This window comes from Oryctolagus cuniculus, chromosome 3 (genome assembly GCF_051225735.1).
Source record: "Oryctolagus cuniculus isolate XC-2025 breed Fujian yellow rabbit chromosome 3, ASM5122573v1, whole genome shotgun sequence".
In the NCBI taxonomy this organism is placed as follows: domain Eukaryota; kingdom Metazoa; phylum Chordata; class Mammalia; order Lagomorpha; family Leporidae; genus Oryctolagus; species Oryctolagus cuniculus.
This window is the reverse complement of record NC_142869.1, coordinates 143,602,936-143,616,429: the sequence shown is the minus strand read 5'-3', so window position 1 is coordinate 143,616,429 and position 13,494 is coordinate 143,602,936. Positions and strand designations below refer to the sequence as shown.

The 13,494-nt window shown below is 39.7% G+C and overlaps 1 protein-coding gene and 1 long non-coding RNA gene across 15 annotated transcripts in view; one reads left to right on the top strand and one right to left on the bottom strand.

Annotated features, from left to right (window-relative positions):
• MAGI2 (membrane associated guanylate kinase, WW and PDZ domain containing 2) overlaps positions 1-13,494 on the top strand; it is a 1,587,879-nt gene that overhangs the window by 194,213 nt on the left and 1,380,172 nt on the right. The gene's annotated exons all lie outside the window — the stretch shown is intronic.
• The window catches only part of LOC149127541 (uncharacterized), a 56,419-nt gene that overhangs the window by 20,480 nt on the left and 22,445 nt on the right, over positions 1-13,494 (bottom strand). The window contains exon 2 of one of the 2 annotated variants that reach the window (XR_016231716.1): positions 1,108-1,192. This is a non-coding gene — a long non-coding RNA (uncharacterized LOC149127541). The remainder of the gene's footprint in view (positions 1-1,107; positions 1,193-13,494) is intronic. The other variant, XR_016231717.1, reaches the window with a different exon arrangement.

Below are 13,494 nucleotides of genomic sequence, written 5' to 3'. Positions count from 1 at the left end.
CTTATTTCCTGTCATACCATAAAAACAAGTATTTGCTCATGAATGCTCTAAGGAAAGTTTCATTTTTACTACTTATAGTACAATATTTAAAAAGATGTTCCTCCCTAACATACAAAACACTGACATGCATTTTGTGTGTTGCAAAACTGCTGTAACATTGTTTTTCACCAGCTTGTTACATAAAATACTAACTTCCCTGCAGTCAGGAATTTACCTAGCAATTCTGTTATGCTGCCACCAAGTGACACCTAGATGAAACTGACTCCACATGTTTTGCCAAGTTGAAGCTTTTGCTTAAAGATTGAAGATGGTGAACATCTCTTTAAAATTCTCAAAAAAAAAAAAAAAAAAAAAAAAACATAATTTGGCATTACTATATTTTAAAATAAATTACCTTTATTAAAATGAAAATTGAATCGAAGCCTGAAGAAACACTGACAGGTAATTACATACTTCAAATATTTTAAAAATGAGCCAGCATTCATGGTCTTCTGATAAAATGCTGACATGCTAGAAAATCCATGATTTGTATTCGTTTGTAATTCTAACTGCAAGCCTCTCATGAGTCCATTCAGAGAGATACTGTGTTGATTTTGTTACTTTGTCTCACAAAGAGAGAAAAAGTATCAGCAGCATTTCAAGTGGGGAAAAGTGGTGGGCCCTTAAATTCAGAGTTGGAGTACAGCAGGAATTTCTTCTGCAGAAGGAAACTGGCCCACTCCAACCTGAGGAAAGTTCAGTGAAATGTGTACTGAGAGCTCTTCCAGTTGCTCCTGGATTCATTCACTTACCACCCCTGCCATCCATTCATGTCTTCAGCCAATGAATATCACCCCACACTGGGGCCTTTTATGACCACCTATGGGGAAAGCACCCCCTCACCACCCATTCCTTCTCTGTCAATAGCATCATAAAACATAAACTGTGGATATATATAGCTTAATCAATTTTTACTTTACTTGCAATGCAAGAAGGGAAACACTGAGGACTTCTTGATTCCTGAATGTATACCTATCAATGAGAAGAGTGTTGGGTATACTGTGGCTTATGAATACATATTGATAAAATGAACAATATTTCATTTATTAGAATACATTAAAATCTAACCTGCTTAGTCACCTGTCTTTCCTGTGACAGTTCTCACATGGGAAGAGCCTGTACATGGCGGTATGAATCCTTTCAGCCTCTGTTACTAGGAAGGGAACACAAGGAGAAAGCACTGAGTTAGATGCATAATCTATTTTATTTCACGTGAAATAGGCCATCCCCATCTATCTTCTTATCTTCCTCCTGACATTTCTGCTATTTCATATTTTAATATCATATGTCATCCATTAGAAAAATCACATTTCACATTTTAGCATTTCTTAAATTGGCTTGCATCTTTCAAATGATGGAGAAATCACAAACACAGTTGGCCAGGTAGTAGCTAGGCTGGATGTACTGGCATTGCCTGCATGTGCACAAACTTGATGGTTACTCCACTGACATGACTGGATGATTTCTTTTTCTTGAGACTTCAGTTAATAACCTATTTAAGGACTGTTTGCAGAGAGCATATGATTTCTGATACTTTCATCTGCAAACATGCTACTGAACTTGGTGATATGATCCAAGAACACATTGTGACACACCAGGTTAGCTGCTGTTTGCAACTACTACATTCCATTTGGGATGCCAGTTCAAGTCCCAGCTGCTCCATTTTTGATACAGCTCCCAGATAATGTCCCTAGGAAGTTAGCACATGGTGGCCCAATTACTTGGGCCCCTGCCACCCATGGGAGAGATCAGGATGGAGTTTCCAGCTCCTGGCTTTGGCCTGGCCCAGCCCTGGCTGTTGTAAATATTTGATGGATCTTTCTCTTTCTGCCTCCCTCCCTGCCTTTCAAATAAATAAATGTTAAAAATAAAAAAGCTGGAGCAAGGTTGGGAAGATTGCTATGGCATAGTGGGTAAAGCTGCCACCTGCAGTGCCAGCATCCCATATGGGCACCGGTTCGAGTCCCGGCTGCTCCACTTCTGATCCAGCTCTCTGCTATGGCCTGGGAAAGCAGTGGAAGATGGCCCAAGTCCTTGGGTCCCTGGATCCATATGGGAGACCTGGAAGAAGGTCCTAGCTGCTGGCTGTGGATTGGCATAGCTCCGGCTGTTGCAGCCATCTAGGGATGGAAGACACCTCTCTCTCTCTCTCTCTCTGCAACTCTGCCTTTCAAATAAATACATAAATAAATATTTTTTTTAAAAAAGTGAATTGCAGAATCGGTGGGAAAAACTTGGAAGAAACACTCCGTAGATGAGTGGAGCACTGCTTTTAGAAATATCATGTTTATGGAGCTGGCTTTGTGGCATAGCGGGTAAAACCTCTTCCTGTGGTGGGCACTGGTTCGAGTCCCAGCAGCACCACTTCTGATCCAGCTTCTTGCTAATAGCCTGGGAAAGGCAGCAGAAGATGTCCCAAGGGCTTGGGACCATGCCACTGAATTGGGAGACTGGGAAGAAGCTCCCAGCTCCTGGTTTTGGCCTGACCCACTTCCAGCCATTGTGGCCATCTGGGGAGTCAGCCAACAGACAGATGATTTCTCTCTCTCTCTCTCTCTCCCTCTCTCCCTCTCTCCCTCTCTCCCTCTCTCCCTCTCTCTCTCTCTCTTGCTCTGACTTTCAAATAAACTAATGAATCTTAAAAAAAAAAAAAAGAAATGTGACATTCTTGATGCTCTCACATGACAAAGGAAAATATTATTCTTTAAGATAAAGATATCAACAATTCTGAGCTAGGATGTGATTAGGAATGTTGGACTCTAAACATGATTTTTAGGAATAGTTCAACTTCTTTTGTTTTCTATTTTCATTTTCACTTGAGTGGTATATATTAAAATATATCAAAATAAGTGAAAAACCTATATTTATAAATATGTAATAAAATTCAAACTAATAAGAAATAATTTGTCATAATATAACTTCACAGTGTGTTTTTCTTTGGATCACATTTCAAGTGATCATATACTCATATCTTATAACTGGTCATATATTATCATCCATTAAATACAGTATTGAATGCCAGCTAAATTGAGCTAGGCATTGGAGACACAGGAGTGAGAAAAGACTACAGTTCCTGCCCTCATAAAGCTGGCCTGACCTCACAAGCCACACATCCCTGTACCTCCACTAGAGCAGGGGTAGATGAAGAAGACCTATGGGCCATTACTTGATCTAAGACAAGACACTAAGTAATCCTAATAAAAATAGATTTATTCATCACTACATCGATTCTACCTTGCCAAAAGGAGTTTTTAAGAGATAATTGAGAAGTGATAATGTGTTTAGCAAATATAATTTTTGGGAATAATAAAAATAGTTGTAAAAAGAAAATATTTACATTGTATTATATTAATTATTCCTTTGGTTTGTTTCCAGATAATAGCAGATAATTTTATACTTAAATAACTTGTCTTGGTTGCATACTCAAGGGCAATATTGCATTCTGCAATCTTTATCTTTTTCTTCATTATTTGAACTCTATTCTTTTTTCAAAAACTGATTTATGTATTTATTCATTTGGAAGGCAAAGAGAGAGTGCTTCATTCACTGTTTCACTCTCGAAATGGCCTCAACAGCCAGAGACAAACTACAACCAGGAACTCTATCCAGGTTTCCCAAGTAGGTGACAAGGACTCAAGCACTTGGGCCATCATCTGCTGACTTCTCAGGTGCATTAGCAGGGAGCTGGATCAGAAGCAGAGTATCTAAGGGACTTGGCCCTGCTCCATAAAGGATTTGCTTCACAATGACAGCCCCATAAACTCTAGTCTTAAAATATTTCACAATTATTTGGGCATCAGGACACACAAAATTAGCTCTGAAGTCTCTAATGAATAGATTTCCAATTAAGCTTGTCATTTATCTTTTTTTGTTGTTTTCTGAAAAGTTTAAATTTTAATATTTAACAAATTTGAAATTTCTGTTAATGCCATCCAGAGAAGATATTTTCATTCTCCAGAGTTTATTAAATTTAACCTCTAAAAAATTTACTGCAATATGATTTTATTGGATGCATTAAATTATATGATGAATGGACCAGGTTGGTATCACCTACTATGTTCAAAGAGAAATAATAATAAACTCAGTAAGCTAACCAAGGCTGCCTGACAAGTAATCTCACGTACATTTTCTTTATCATTTTCTATGTGCAGAACTCTTAAAAGGTATTAGTCTTTGTATGCATAGCACCTAGCACAGTGCTTAGAGTACAAACAGTCCTAGAGTGAATGTTTATTCAGTCACTAGGAAGCCTTAGAGGGATCATGGATACAGGTTTTGGAATAAGACTATGAATATGAATATTGGCTCTGCCACTTGACTAAAGATTATGTTGCTTACCAAGGAACATATACTGTATGATTCCATTTATATGAAATGTCTAGAATATGCAAATTCATAGAGACAAGAAGTAGATTAGCTGTCAGCTTTGTGGCACAGCATGTAAAGCTACTGCATACGATGCTGGCATCACATATGTGCACTGATTGTATCCCCACTGCTCCACTTTAGACCTAGCTCTCTGCTAATAGCTTGGGAAAAACAGCAGAAGGTGCCTCAAGTGTTTGTGTCCCTGCACCCATGTGGAAGACCCAGATGGAACTCTTGGATCCTGACTTTGACCTGGCCCAACCCTGGCCATGTGGCCATCTGGGGGTTAAACCAGCAGTTGGAAGATCCCCCCCCCCCAAACCACTGCAACTTTCAAATAAAATAAATAAATCTTAAAAAAAGTAAAGAAATAAGTTGATTATCATTTTCCAGGGTCAAAAATATGGATTTAAAGGGAACTTTTAATGTGTGCAGGGTTTCCTTCAAGGGTGATAAAAATATTATATAATAAGTCATTGTGAAGGTTGCACAATTCTGAAAAAATAAAATCCACCGAGTTTTACCCTTTAAAGGGGTTAATTTTATGATATGTGTATTCTATCCTAATTAACAGGGGAATATATCTTTGAACATGGTGCTTGTTCATGAGGATTTCAGAGTTGTTTAAATGTCGTGGTCTAAAGACTTTTTTTTCCATACTATGTGCCTTCAGAATCTAGAACAAGATCTTGGACAGAATGTTGCCCATTAAATGTTTGAGGAATTAATACATGAATAGATGATTTAAAGAATGAAAAGTGAATGTTGAGTAGAAGATGACAACATTAATAAAGTAGAGAAAATATGAGGGGTAGCACATTTTAACATTCCATGAAGGAATGTTAAATTTTTTTAACTAATGGATATAGGTGCATGCGTCACATAGGCATTGAAAAAATTCATTTATAGCAAAAATGAGGAAACACAGCTCAATAATTAGAGGTTCATCTTTAAAATCTGAGTATTAAAAACAAAAATATTTTGAAAGTTATATATTTGTTATATAATACACATATATACTATGCACACATTATAATACACAAAAATACATACCCACAATTGCATTAACCACATTAAGGCAATAAAAATGATTAAAATTTAGATTCAAGGGAAGATGGTAAATTTAGCTCTTGATATGTTACATTTATGAAATGTATGTGTGTTGCTTACTGTTGAAACCAGTCATGGTAATAAAGTATTTTTTGAAGTCTCTGAAAACATTTATGGAATTAATAAAACTATTTTTAAGTATGCATTAGGTAGTTAATACATGATTTTAAAACTGAAGAGTTGGGTTAGGGCTAGAGGTAAAATAGTTTCTGTTGTTAATATGAAAGCTTGAGGGAAAATCGATCACTTAAAAAAAAAATCGAGGGAGGTCTGGAATCCAGCACAATGTATGATGATTAGTTAGAGGAAAAGAAACTGTAATCTCAATTCGGTTTTCAGAATTATTTTCTATTTCTTAATTTATTGCTTTCTTAGCTCTGAGACATAAATTAACTGATACAGAAACAGAACAGGAAAGGTAAGCTAAGACTTGGAAAAATACCTGAAGCATTTTAGAAAACACACCACACAAATGAAAATTAAGTGATATGGGATAAGTTAATCTTTGTTTCAACAGAGATGATCTTGAAAACAGAATGATTTCCTTATCCTAGTCCAGTGGTGATTGAATTCAAGAAATCCATCTCTATTCTGTTTTCATTTTTATCATTAATTCTTTATGTCTGGGTCTAATAAAAATAAGTGATCTTTATCCAGGTGTAACTGTTCTGTCTTACATTCCTAGTCATCAGTAGTAGGTCCATCAAGGAGAATTGTGTGTCTGATTTGCTATTTAATTGATTTCACTGTCTCAGTAATATGAGTCACATATTAAATCTCATGACCTTGCCCCCAAAGTGTTAGCAAATATTCAGCACCCATTCCACTGAGATGTGATCCTCCAATATAGCCAATTTCCTACTTCTGTGGGCCATCAGAGATATATTAACAACTGCTGCCCTTCAGTGTAATTTGTAGCAGTGATGCTATTTCACATTTAGTACTCAAGACACAGTGAAACCAAGAGTGGAATGAGCCTAATGAGAAGCCCTGTTTTATCTTGGTAGAGTCATGAAAGGGAATGGAGAAGAGGTGCCCAGACGCAGAGGGGTCTGTATCAAGTAGATGTGCAGGTGGTGTGCAACCGTCAGCACTGCAGAGGAACAGACGGCTGCATGAGCTCGTGGGCTTGGATTCTGAGTAACAGTGCACCAGGCTCTGAAAGTGACACATGTGTTGTGTTTGATTTGCCAACCATCTGTAAACTTGATCCCAGTTTCAGTTGGCTCCAAAAGCCATGGCTTTGCTGTTTCCTAAAGAGCTCTGTCCCAAAGAGAAGCTCAAGTCTAGCAGCTCATATGGTATCAGAGCTGTTAACAACTTAAGGAAAACACCAATGTAGTATGTCAAAATCATTCACTATCTGCCTTTTTTTGTGCCTGACTAAAGCACAAATGCATCATCCTTCCCCTCCTTTAGTCACAGCTATAGTGTAGCCATCATTTTAAAGTAGCTAAACTTGATGTCAGTGTATTCCTTTTTCTATTGTTGAACATAGTCCTCTTAGGAGACTCAAACTCTCAACTTTCTCAAGATGTCTGGGAGATATGAATTATATCTGGGTCCCCATAGCAGATGTCATCCATACTTGACTGTTAGTAAAATGGTAATATTTTTGCTATAAAATTCTAATTCTAGGAATGTATTCTAAGGGAATATAAAAGGATATGTGCAGAAATCCATATAAAGGATTACTTACTATGGCTTAAACAGCCTAAAACTTAGCTATCTTTCCCAGCAAACTCAAACTGTGACAAATACTCTGTGGTTAGTAAGTAAATGTTTTAAAAAAACTTCACAAAAGAATATGTTGTAACATAATGATATAGAGCTAATAATCATAATAGATAATTACCTAGAACTTTTTATATGCCAGATACTATTCTGTTTTATAGAGACTCTCATTTATTCATCCAACAATCCTGAATGGGAAATTCTATTATTACTCCAGTTTTATAGTTGAAGAAGATGAAGCCAAGAAATTTAGCAAAGATCACGTGATGTCTTGCTGGTCTGGCTCTGAGGTTTCTACTATTAATGAAAGACTAAATTGCTTGTTTAGGTGAATATAGCAAATTGAAAAGCAGTTTATGCATTATAACCTACATTTGCATATATAAACCATATATGTGCAATTGTAAGTATGTGTAAGATAAGACTCTTAAATATTAATATTTCTTATCTCAGTAGTGAAATTAAAATTCATTCTTATTTTTATTGTTGTGGTTGTTGGAATTTCCAAAGCATTCTATACTCCATACACATTCCTGTAAGAAAAAAGGAAATTATGTTCTAGTTGTGTTTAAATCTTAACATATGATAAAGACTAATACAAGTTAATCATATAAATAGATTTCAGATCATCTGTTTGCTATTTTGGTTACTAATCGTCTGGTATACCTTTACTTTTGTCTGCCTTATACTAGCTAAAGTAACTGAAGTTGAGCCCACTACTCTTGGAGTGCCTATTTGTGTATCAGTGCTCACAGTGCTCTTGCAAGGCAGATATCGTCAGCAGTTTACTGAGGCTCCAGAGTTGTTATAGCCTGGCCAAAGCCACACAGCTGCTCAAACGGAAGCTGATCTCTAATCTTTCAGTATTTCAAAAATTAACTCTTCAGATTAATAGTCCTGTACTTTGCTTGATTCTCCCCCCACCCCCACATTGCCCAGTCCTGCAAAATGTATGAGGCTGTTGGGAGCAGAGTCCTCTAAAGTGAAATATATTTGAGCAACCCTGTTTCTGTGCCTTTCTGAGACAATCTGTGAATATTAACAGAGTAATATTAACACAGGGGCAAACAGTCCCTCCAGAAGAAAACTCATGTTTTTTGTGGGGAGCAACTCAGACTAGACTAAGTTACTGGAATTAAGACTTATTCTATGCATCTGCTCTCCCACAATATGGCGCTGGGAGAGGAGTAAACAACTTCTACACAGCTGCCTCCAGTTCGACCAATAACCTGCAGGAGCTGATCCTGCTCCTGATTGGAGGAGAGCAGTGTACTCGGCGTGTGGGTAGCAGAGTTGGGATTGGTGGAAGAGGACTATAAAGGAGGAGAGAGACAACATGCACCAGGAACATCTAAGGGGAACATCCGGATGACATCTGAGCAGCCCCCGAGAGAGCCGGCCGGCAGTGTGCCGCTCCCCCGTGGAAGTGGGGAAAGTGGCAGGGGGAGCTGCCCTTCCACGGAGGTGGAAGGATCGGCAGCCAACCTGGGAAGAACCAGCAGCAAACCCGGGAAGGGCCGAGCAGAGAAAAGAACAGCGCAGGGTCCTGTGTCATTCCTCCACGAAGAGGGGGAAGAGGGGGAAGAGGGGGAGCGACAACTGCTGTTGTAAATGAGTACTTGCCAAACTTGAAAGTGCTTTAAGAATAATATGGGGATTTTATAAAAGAATCAGCTTTGCCTCAGTAGGTCATGGGTGGGACCTGATATTCTGTATTTCTAATCAACCGCCAGCAGCTGCTGTTTTTGCTGCTGCTGCTGCGGCTGTTCAAGGACCACCCTTTGAGAAGCAAGATTCTCAAGGTCACAGACAAGAGAGTGCTCTACCATTATTTGTTACCAGCTATTTTACTAGAAAATTATAAATCTAGGAATATATACTAGGGGAATATTGAAAACCAAGAGTAAAGAATTGTATTTCAAGGATCTGTCTGTCTACCCTTTTTGGGTAACCTCAAGATGTTACCAGAGGGAAGGCCTTGGAAGCCCTGGGGTTCTTGTCTTCATGCAAGAAAGAATTCAGGTGTGATAAGACTTTATTGGGGACAGGGCATCCTTCAGAAAGGAAGGGACAGGGGACAGAGAGCGCCCAGTCCCTCAGACTGGGGGAGAGTGACGCTACATAGTTGAATGGAGAGAATACACCTGGGCAGGCCAGGCAGGCGGCTCAGCAGAGGCAGAGAGCTGAGCATGCAGTCTGTATGGACTCCCTAGGTTTTTAAGGGAGTCTGTTTACCCACCTCCTCCTCTCCTCCAGGACAAATGATGAAGAGTCCTGATGGAAGGGTTTGTTGGGTGAAAATTAGCAAATTCCTCCCCAGATTTGCTGGTGCTGGGGCAGAGTAGGGGGGCTTCCCTTAGGGCAATTGAGAAGGTTTTATTGCCCCATGTTATCAGACCAGGTAACCAATTTGGGAGCTTTCCTTGGAGAAGGGCTGAGACCACTTGGGAGGTTATCAGGGTCTGAGCATGACTTTGAAGTGTAGTAGGTGCTGGTCTTCAGGCCTTTCTCATACACACATAGGCTAAATTAATTCTGACTTCCTACCTAACTCATCCATGTAGGAGACCCAGATGGAGCTCCTGGCTCTTGGTCTTGGCCTGGCCCAGCCCTGACCTTTGAGGCCATTTGCGAAGTGAACCAGCAGATGGAAGACTTTCTGTGTGTGTGTGTGTCTGTGTGTCTGTGTATGTGTGTCTTTCTCTCTGTGAGTCTTTCAAATAAACCAACCTTTTTAAAAAATATGCTATTTATTATTAATATCCTTTATGGGTATTTTGTCCTATTTTCCCTTCTCCCTTCTTTCCTTCTTGTATTAGCAAGAATTGAATATACTTTGTAAGGTCCCGGGTTTCCACACCAATGTAAGGCCGCCACAAAACACGCCAGACACCAGAGTAAGGGAAAGGGTTTATTGGGGAAAACCAGCAGACCGGAGAGAATGGACAAAGAAGGAAAAAGAGAACAGTGTGTCCAGGAAGCGGGTCTAATATTCCTTTTCCAGGGGGCAGTCAGGGAAGTAGGAATAGCGAATCCCATTAGGTTGGGGGTGGTCGGGCCATGTGGCTTCCAGGCTTTCAACAATGGCGGCAGGGGGCGAGGGCCTAGGATGTAGATCAGGGTTTAGATTGCGCCATAGATAAGACTGTGCCATTTTCCTAACATACTTGGTGTAGAGATCAAGGGCCTTGGAGTGTGATTTACTTTAGCAAAACAACTGGCTCTGCTGTTGAACATCTAATGAACTTCGACTTTATCAAGTCTTTCTGAACCTGGGTCTCTTCTTCTGTTAAGTGTGGTTATTGTCCGATTCATTGATGGTTGATTATGAGGATTAAATGAGCTAGTGAATGTAACTCCTTGGCACCTGATAAGTAGTTTACATGTTCCCTTTCATTTTCTTTTTAATGCCCAAACAGAATCCACATCTGAAAAACCTCAAACACTACCTCTGTTTGGCTGCTTCTCCTGGAAATTCTGGACTTCTTCCCCTCATCCCAGGCAAGTTAGCTGTTGCCAAAACATGGTTCCAGATCATCCCTGTTGTTTTTGCTTAATTGCACTTGGTCCCCTTAGGTTAGAAGATCCTGTCTGTCTGATTTTTGTATTCTCTTTGCCTGGTATGTAACAGGTGTTCAGTAAATAAATACTTCTGGATTGGCTGGCTGCCTACATTAACCCAACTCCATTCTGTGGTACTCTGTGTAACTCCTGTAGTTGTAAAACCTAAGTTGGGGGAGAGTAATTCTCAGAGTATCATTGTTCATTCTTCTATGATACTGTTTTTTGTTTTTTTTTTTTTCTCTTAGTTAGAAAAGCCTACAGCTGCCAATTTGTAAATGGATCCTTTATGGTCAGTAAAGTTCAGTGCTATCCATATCAAGCCATGGATTGAGGGTTAGTGCTCTTCTTGTCTGAAGATAAGAAAACAAGTGGGGGGAGGAATTGCATTTGAAAGAGAGCAATTTCTCCAGTAGCCTGGGGGACTTTCTTAGAAACTTGTTGCCTAAAGCAATACTTGGCAGATTCTGACAAGGTGCTTGAAGACTGCTTTAAATCAGAGATAAACATCACACTGAGAACAGAGTATCTTTTTTCTCCAGCACACTGGGGTCTTGATAAAAAGTTCTATGTATAATAAGAGCAGACACCACAATCGCTATCAGCACTCTCTTGAACAAAAGTCAAATATTAAAACTTGACAGAAGATTTTTTAGAAAGGCTTTCATTGCTATACTTAAAATCAGAAAATGTTATTTTCAATATAAAAATCAGTGCTATAATTTTAATGATGGATATTTAAACTGAGCATTGAATTTAATTCAATTAAAGATAGGTCACCTTGTAAAAATGGCAATGAGTAGTAATTCAGCATATACATATTTTAGATTAATGTAATTTTGTCACATGGGTTGAATCATCTTCAGCTATTCTTTTCTTACTTTCATGGTATTTGTAGCATTTTATTTTCATCTTCCATGTATTTAGAAACTGTTACCATTTTTTTTAAAGATTTACTTATTTATTTGAAAGTCAATGTTACAAAGAAAAAGGAGTGTCAGAGATCTTCCATCTGCTGGTTTACTCCCCAGATGACCATAAAGGCCAGGGCTGGGCCAGATCAAAGCCAGTAGCTTCCTCTGAGGCTCCCACATGAGTGACAGAGGCCCAAGCACTTGGGTCATCTTCCCCTGCTTTTCTCAGGCCATAAGCACAGAGATGGATCAAAAGTGGAGCATCTGGGACAGGAACCAGTGCCCATATTGTTATATATTAATGTTAGCCGTCGCAAAACACACCAAACACCGGAGTAAGGGAAAGGGTTTACTGGGGAACACCCAACAGACTGGAGTAAGGGAAAGGGTTTACTGGGAAACACCCAACAGACCAGAGTGAAGGGGCAGCGAAGGGAAAGAGAGCAAAAGAGAGGAGAGGAGAACCAAGAGACCAGAGGAGCAGGCTAGAGAGAGGAACCAAGAGAGTTCAGGAGAGAAGGGCCAAGAGAGCCCTGTTCAGGAACAGGCCCTTTTAAAACTTTGCCTGAGGGCGGGCAGGGAAGCAGGAGCAAGGAATCCCATTAGGATGGGGGTGGAGCTTGACCACAGAGGTTGGGCCATGTGGCCACCTGGCTAAAACTGCACCAGTTCCCTAACACATATGGCTTTACCCACTATGCCACAACACCAGCTCTGGAAATTATGACCAATTCTATAGTTAAGGGATTTAAAATATGAAGTCCTAAACAGAGTCATTTAAACATAAAATGATGTCAATGTGTACTTTGGAAAATAGTTGTTAAAAATCCTTCGTGGTTATTAATCAAATCACAGGATGTATTTCAAATAGTTTATTTCTAATGGTATGTGTTAGAGAATTCGAGAACTTATTTTTATGCTTCAAGAGAACATTTCTCTGATTTACAGCATACTCTGCTTAATGCTATTCATTGCTTCATTTTAAATAGTTTACATTTTTTTTATTTTTATTTTATTTTATTAGGCAGAGTTAAACAGTGAGAGAGAGAGACAGAGAGAAAGGTCTTCCTTCCTTTGGTTCACCCCCCATATGGCCACCGCGGCCGGCGCACTGGGCTGATCCGAAGCCAGGAGCCAGGTGCTTCCTCCTAGTCTCCCTTGTGGGTGCAGGGGCCCAAACAATTGGGCCATCCTCCACTGCCTTCCTGGGCCACAGCAGAGTGCTGGACTGGAAGAGGAGCAACCGGAACTAGAACCCGGCACCCATATGGGATGCCGGTGCAGTAGTTTACATCTTTAAATGGGAATTGAAAACAATGAATATTACATTATTGGAAGGTGTATTAAACCCACGAAAGTCAAGAAATTTGGGTGCCAGCACCATGGCACAGTAAGTTAATCCTCCGCCTGTGGCACCAGCTTCCCATACTGGTGCCAGTTCTAGTCCCGGCTGCCCCTCTTCCAATCCAGCTCTCTGCTATGGCATGGAAAAGTAGTAGAAGATGGTCCAAGTGCTTAGGCCCCTGCACCCACATGGGAGACTGAGAAGAAGCACCTGGCTGCTGGCTTTGGATCAGCACAGCTCTAACCATTGCGGCCATTTGGAGGGTGAACCAATGGAAGGAAAACCTTTCTCTGTGTCTCTCCCTCTCGCTGTCTGTAACTCTACCTCTTAAATAAATCAATAATAAAAAAAACTTAAATAAAAAAGAAATTTGGGGTTGAGTTTAACTTGTCTCATTTTCCTTTGCTTTCCTGTCATGCAGAA